The following is an 8327-nucleotide window of genomic DNA, read 5'->3' as shown; positions in this document are numbered from 1 at the left end:
CATTTCTGCATAAAACAATATACTCCCTCCGTCCCGGAGTATTAGACTCACTTCTTTTGGGCACATGATTTAAGGAATTGATATTTAAATAGTTAAAGTGGAGAGAGTAAAGTATGAGAGAGGAAAAAAGTAGGGAAGAGAAGAGAGAAAAAAGTAGGTGGAGAATAAAATAAGATAAATGCTTTTTGCTAAAAAAAGAAATGAGTCTAATATGTTGGGACATCCCAAAAAGGAAAGTTGGTCTAATACCTTGGGACGGAGGGAGTACAAAATAACAACAATTAGAGACCATTTTTTTCTATAAACCCTAATTTAGTAAATTTGACAACTTTGGCATTAGAAACCCTAATGTTATGCAATAGACAACGAATAAAACTTACCGAAAGATAAGAGGAAATGGCCGAAAATCGGCTAGAATCACCGGAAATCGCCCAACAAATCGCCTGCTCCTTTTCTTTCTTTCTCTCAAGCTGAACTGAGCTTCTGCCTTTGCCTTGCTTCTGTTTTAAGTTCGAAGAAGAGACGCATGACGCTTATGCGTCTTACCCTAAGACGCATGACTGTCATGCGTCTTTAAATAAAATAAAATAAAAATTAAAAGATGCATGAGCTCTATGCGTCTTACCCTAAGACGCATGATGCTCGTGTGTTTCATTAAAAGGAGACGCATGACCTTAATGCGTCTCTCCCAAAATCGGATTTTAAAAAATGTCCAGTATAGTTATGGAATGCAAGTTTTAGTCTAGAAGGAAAAAAGAAATACCCCTCTTAAGATGAGATAATATTACCTAATTTAGGCATACCATGATATCAATATGAGATGGTATGCCCCACCAATACACCAATACTTTTTTGACACGTGGAACGCAAAATTGACCCACATTTTGCATATATTTTCCAAATTTGATGTAAACAAATGTATATTGTTCTAATAGTATTATCATGTTCCATCTTGTTGTGTTTAAGTCTTTTTCTAATAAATTATTCAATTGGTATTTAATCTTACAGTAATTTTATAATTACGTTAATAAATTAAATAAGATGATTTTAATGTTTTATGAATTTAATATGCAATATTTTATTAATATAATAATCATGTCTCTCAATTGATATTAGTATCATTGTTTTCCTTTATTTTTTTCCCTCAACTTTTCTTGTCTTAATAATTATCATTTATTTTAATTATCATTAAAATTTAATTGAATCATATCCCAATTTCGTCGAATATTTAATTGTATGGAGATCGTCAAACTCATTTATGGGGTTCTTTAATTGAAAGATGGAATTAGGATATGATTCAATTAAATATTAATTAATTATTAATTTTCATTAAAAATACTAGTAATATATGATACTCCACATGTCCCATAAAAATACGTGCATTTTTCATTTTCATCCGTCCCATAAAATATGTGCATTCTATTTTTTAAAAATTATTATCAATTTAATAGTGTAGGTCTCACTATCCACTAACACTACTTTAACTACAATTCTTTTTCTCTTTCTTAATTTACCATATCATTCTCTTTCTCTCTCTTACTTTACCAATTTTGTTTTAATTCTCATGACATCTTAATTGCCCATATTTTTATAGGACGGGGGAATAGTGATTATTATAACAAGAAAAGTGAGGAGAGATAAAAAGAAAAATATGATACTGATATAATATCAAGACATGATTATGATTTTAATAAAACATTGTATATTAAATTTGTAAAACATGAAACATCATCTAATTTGATTCATGGACGTCATTATAAAATTATTGTAAGATCGAATACCAATTTTATAATTTATTAACTATTAAAATATTAGTATTAGAAAGAGACTTAAACATGTTAATATTAGAAATATTAGTAGCAGTTTACTAATTTAAATCTAATTTGAAAAGTTTCCATATGCATAATGTGGGTCAATTTTGAATTCCAGGTGGCAAAGAAGTATTGGTGGGGCATATTACTCATATAGCCACCATGATATACTTAGTGGCAAAGAAGTATTGGTGGGGCATATTACTCATATAGCCATCATGATATACTTAGACTAGAGAATATTTTCGATATAAGAGCTTGTTTGGTAGACTATTCATGTTACAAACTTGTTAGGATATTAATCATGATATACATGTTTTTATTATATAGCTATATTTTTAAGTGATATGTTTTGTAGTTCAGTTGAAATATACAACCATTTTTAATATATTTTTTTGGAAAAAAAGTAGATATCATGTTAATATATATACAAAAATTAAGAGTGTAAAAGATGGAGGACAACTAGTAATTTTATTAAACTATCTTAGTTCAATTTCTAAACTTCCCAAATTTGTGGGTTAATTTTCTAGTGTGAGCTTTAAGATGAACTTTCTAGATCATAATACATGAGCTATTCCCTTCCGTGCTGTCCCCTATTAGTTTGCAACGTTTAACTTGATATGCGCGGGTTTGAAAATATATAGTGAGGGGGGAGGAAGCTAGGGGAACGCATGTCATATTTTTATAGTATTAATTTTATTATAAAATATGAGTATAATAAATTAGTGAAATGTAGAGTTCATTACTAAAATAATAGTACTATCGATTAATTGGGGATGAAAAAAAAAATAATACTATCAATTAATGGGAAAGCATTCATTAAGACCAATGTAAGTATCAAATACGCGATTAACTAATGTTGAATAATAATTTGGTGTTGAATAAGAAGTTGTAACTTGCTCTACATAGCTATTAAATGTCTCTAAATGTTTTTAACAAAAAAAAAGCATAAAAATAACATTTAGAAAAATAAAAAGTACGTAATCTATAAATATATAAAGCCAGAGTACATGGCAAGGAAATTTTCCCGCCCACTTTCATAAAATATTGATAACTATATTATAAAATTATATTAGCATATAATATACATTATTAATATATGACTGATTTGATATAGAGAATAAAAGATGTCAATGTGTCAAATCACGCTCTTTTTGTCCATTGGATAAAGCAAGATCAAGTGGTCTCTCTCTCAGTTTTTTTTATTGACCAATGGGATTATGCCATTTGTTATAATCTCATTAGTCAATAAATATTTTATTTATTATTCAAATATCTTTTATATATTAAATTAAATATATATAAAAATTATACCAAAATTCATATTTTTTCATTCTCTACAAATTGAGATCACATTTGCTATAGTTCTATTAAAAAATATATCTATTTTTCTCTATGTATAATCTTTCTTCTATATTATAATTTCTCTTTTTTTCAAAGAATTTATTCACCATGGATGATGAGAATGAAATGTTCTCTAATTCCCAAAATTTAAATTATTCCAAGATTATTTGTATTTTATATTGCAACTTATGACTTTTATTTATTTATTTTAATTTATTTTGTCATTTCTTTATAATAATTCCCTGTCTATACATACATAAAAGCGAAATACCAAACAATCCATTTTCCCACTCAGTTTCATGAATTTTTTTTTGACTATATTATATAAGTCTTTTAGTATATATTATAGAAATTTATTATAAGATGTATGATATAATAGAAGCATGTGGAGGGTGTGATTGACATGAGTAATAAGATGTTACTCCATAAAATCAATGATCAATGAATAAATCAATGTAATAAATTACACAATCTCATTGGTTGATAAATATTTTTTTAAAATTTATATATCTTCTCTATATTATATTAAAAAATTATAAAAGTTATACTAAAATTCATAATATTTCATCCTCTATATAGAGACCACATTTGTTATAGTTTTGATAAAAAAAAATATCTTTTTTTTCTTCTCATATAATCCTTCTTATTTGGTAGTATAATTTTTTTGTCTTCTTTGTTGTTCGATATGAATAATTATGGAATATAATCAATACAATCTATATCTACATCTTTACTACCATAAAAGCAAGGATTTTTTAGTGGGAAACAACAAGAGTTTCCGCCAAAGTGGCTGAAGAGATTTATCTATTTTAATTTATTTATTTTAAAAATTACATGCTTCAAACCAAAGGTTAATAAATAACCTCCAAGAATTGTTTCTTTTACCTGCTGAATCCAGTAGCTAATGGCATGAACTCTGAAAAAAAAAGCAAAGTTGATTAGCCTCTATACTAACAATCAATCAAATCGTTCTTACATAAAGAAACTCTCTCATGTTGAGCTTTGGTGGGAATTCTCAAATTGGGATCCTCTCCAATGCAAGGTTTTTTGAGAGCCAAAACCATTTTTTGAGATAAAAAAAGTTGAAAATAAACTCCCATGTTTTTCTATATATAAACAACTTGCATAGACACAGATTCATACGCAATCATTTTTCTTCTCTTTCATCTTTTTTCTACCGATTATTTCCTTCTCTCTAAATCTTCTTTCTTTTTATTATTGAGCTAATGAACGATTATATTTTTGTAAATATTGCAAGTGAATTTATCAGCATAAGAGGTTAGCGTTAATTTTCTTCTCTCTAAACCATCTTTATTTCTATTGTTGATCTACTGTACTTTTTTGGGCATATATTGCAGGTGAATTCATCACCTAAAGAGGTTAGCGTCATCTTTCTTATCTCTAAATATCTTTTTGTTTATGGTTGATCTACTGATCGTATTTATGTTTGATTATTTTGCAGTGGAATTGATCGCCATGAGAAATGAAAAGCTCTGTAAACTGGTTTTGCAATCATGAATCTTCTACTATCTACTTTTGCTTCCGATTTATAAAACTAATCATTTTTATGCTTTTGCAGGTATTGTAGGTTAAATGATACGAATGACAGGAAAAGCAATATGAACTGGTTTGTTTACTTAAATCTCATATTATCTAAATTTCTTCTGTTTTATTTTGTGTTTTATTTTTTGTTTGATTATTCTATTATTAGTTAATTTATTTATTGTCTTGCTTTTACTTTTTTTTTCCTATCTATTACTCCATTTACATATTTCATCCTACCTACAGTATAAAAATGATATTATATCCTATACTAACAATTTATATTCTTCAGAGTTTTCCAGGTAGTTTGTTCTCACAGAAAGCTTCTTGGTATCATTACATGATCGTAAAGAAGAGCATCATATACACAGTTGTCTTTAAGCCAGCAGTCTGTAGAAGAAAATTATGATTTATTCAATGAGTAGCATAATCTGCTGCTAGCCTGCTATGAAATTCTATTTCAGAATTTGTATATACTATATCACAACTGAATGAACTAATCATATTATATCCACTTACCCGTGTTGAGATTTATATATTGAGTAGATTGAGAAGAAAATTAAGTGTTTTGTGCCATCAATTGCATTAATTACTGATTGACTTATTTTTCAACTTTTCATTGATAAAATAAATTATACTATATGGAATGGAATATTTATTTAGCTTTATTGAAAGATGATTTGATTTGAGAGCAGGAACATTAATTAGTGAATGATGTTTTTGCAAAGTGTAATTACTTATCAATCCCCAAATGCATTTAATGCTGATTGACAAGTTTTTGGGAAAAAAAATATTATTTTAGTAAATGACACAAGTTAGTCACATTTTCTATTGTCAAAATTTCTATTCATAAATTCGGATATATTTATTTTAATATTCATAAATTTAGTTTTATATAATGTTTATTAATTTGAATTAAGCATGTGTATTGAAAACTTACTTTGCATTTGCTGTTACTCATTAATAAATTTTATAGTCTCAAATTTAATATGTTTGCATGTATCGATCAATACAAATATAGATTTTGCATGATGCATGCAATCATATCATATTTATTTTCCCAAAAGTTACTCAATGATGTGATTGCATTAGTAATCATGAATTTGTTGCATAAGTACTCCAGAATAAAATATATATTTCTAAAATATTAGCATGCACTATATATCAATTTACCATAAATCATTCAGTACATGAAAATATAAGCATATACTCCTCGTTCTCAAAATAATATGTGTTTTTTATTCTGAAATCCCAGAATGATGAATCAAGAGCTGATGTAATCTATACATCTATCTATACATATACATATATAAAAGTCAAAGTTGTGAGAATTTTTATTTTCCTACTCAGTTTTAGGAATTTTTTTGAGTAAATTGTACTTATAAATCTTTTATTTAGCATGTATTATAGAAATTTAATTTAAGATGCATGACATGATAGGTTGTTATTGAACAATACACATACAAAATATGAAGATGTGTTATTGATGTGATTAACAAGATGCTACTCCATAGACCAATAGTCAATAAATAAATCAATAAATCAATATAACAAATGGCACAATCTCATTGGTTGGTAAATACTTTTTTAAATTTCCATTTATCTTTTATTTATTATATTAAACAATAATAAAAATTACACCAAAATTCATAATTTTTCATCCTCTATAAATAGAGACCGCATTTGCTATATTTTTTTTATTAAAAAAAATACTCCTCTATTCTCCCCATATAATCCTTCTTCTTTGGTTGTAGTTTTATTTGTTGTTCACAATTACTATTACTAATTTTCATACTATGTTTTGAGGACCAATAATGTATTTTTAATTTCGCATTTCAATTATTATGTTGTTTATTATTTATTTTATAATTTTTAGTTTATTATTTATGGTACTTTTTTTTTTATCAATTCAATGATAAATATTTCATGTAATAATAATATTATAAAAAAATAATAAAAATAAATATAAAATGGTGTGGTTGAATAGTCACTAATAAATCATAAAAAAGGTATAGTTGAGTTGGATGAACATTAAGCATATCATAAAATATTATAATCATTCTTTAGGATTCTCTTATACATATATGATGCAAAAATATAAATTGTCCATTATACGAAATAAAAGCTTGATTGATTGAATGATTTACAATCAATCAAAGATAATAAAAAAGTCCAAAAGTTACATTAATTATATAGCTTCTTTAAGAAGTTTTGCACAAAACCTAAATAAAAGGCAAATGTATACATTGAGCCAATCTTTATAGATTTTTTAACATGTGAGATAGAAATAAACCATTGGTTAATGAAAGGATTAAAACTAGGGATGTCAATGTAGCCCGCAACCCGTGGGCCGGCCCGAATAGCCCGCCAAATTTTCAGGGTTAGGGCTGAAAATTTCTAGCCCGATAAAATTACAGCCCGATTAGCCCGCACCCGATTAACCCGCAACCCGTTAGGGCCAGACCCGAAAACCCGATGGGCTGGCCCGAAAACCCGATAAAATTTCTATCGTTCTATTTGTTTGACTCTAATTCGACACTTCATTGGATATTTTATAATATAGATTACTAAAAAATAACTTTTATTTTTATATATTAAATATATAAATTATATGTTAAATTTTTATTAACATAATAATAGATATATAAATTAGAAACTTCAAATTCACAAAAAAATATATTTAAATTTCTAAAACATGCTTTAAAATTTCTTGATGTTTATGTTTTATTGTACATAAATCTCAAATATTAGTATTTGATCATGTTTATGTTTGAGTTTAAGCATATATATCAAATTTATCATAATTAAATATTTTACATTCTATAAATATAACTAATTTTCACTATTATTTATAGGATTGAACGCATGTTAATTTTATCGGTAGCAACCCGATTAGCCCGCTGGGCTAGCCCGAAACCCGAGCTTTTAGGGTTAGGGTTGAACTTTTGTAACCCGAAAAAATCACAGCCCGATTAGCCCGCACCCGATTGACCGCAACCCGAATAGGGTTGGCCCGAAACCCGGTGGGCTGGCCCGATTGACATCCCTAATTAAAACACATGGTTCAATACATTTTTGCATAATTTTCAATTCTACATACTTCATATTAATGGTTTAAAGAAATATAAATGCAGTTTTGAAAATACAATTCAAAAAAAAGCATACAATTCTTTTTGCAAATTGGCGGAAAGTCTTTTTGATTTCCTCCCAAAACTTTCTCCGAAAATAACTGTTGCTTTATATGTTCATAGATTATAGATTATAAATTATAGATCACAGATAGATATATTATAAATTATAGATTATAGATTAGCAAGAAACTTATAATTATTTTTTTAATTGTTTTTTCAAAATTGCATTTATATTTCTTAAACCATTAGTCAATAAAATTATTTTAAAGAAACTACATTTATATATATAGCTCATAAAAAAATATGAATGATGATGATAAATGGATGTCAACCAATGGAGTACATAAAGCTGCAAATCAATTTATAGAAAGTGATGCAAAGTATGTTATAGATGCAAAGTGTGATCAAATACACAAATAAAAAAAATAGAGATAGATTTGGCATCCAATAATTTAGATAAAGAGCTTCTCTGCATCTCGAATTGTGAAATCTGAATCAG

General features: G+C 27.1%; 1 long non-coding RNA gene across 1 annotated transcript; it reads left to right on the top strand.

The window, feature by feature from the left end:
- Positions 1 to 4424: 4424 nt before the first annotated feature.
- On the top strand, positions 4425 to 5025 carry LOC148923332 (uncharacterized). The gene is made up of 3 exons (XR_016132378.1): positions 4425 to 4534; positions 4618 to 4782; positions 4990 to 5025. It is a non-coding gene; the product is annotated as an uncharacterized LOC148923332 (long non-coding RNA).
- The last annotated feature ends 3302 nt before the right edge of the window (positions 5026 to 8327 follow it).

This window comes from Salvia hispanica, chromosome 6 (genome assembly GCF_029641045.1).
Source record: "Salvia hispanica isolate PSC_SH4W2 chromosome 6, Shi_PSC_v1, whole genome shotgun sequence".
NCBI classification, from domain to species: Eukaryota; Viridiplantae; Streptophyta; class Magnoliopsida; order Lamiales; family Lamiaceae; genus Salvia; species Salvia hispanica.
This window is presented reverse-complemented; position numbering and strand designations above follow the sequence as displayed.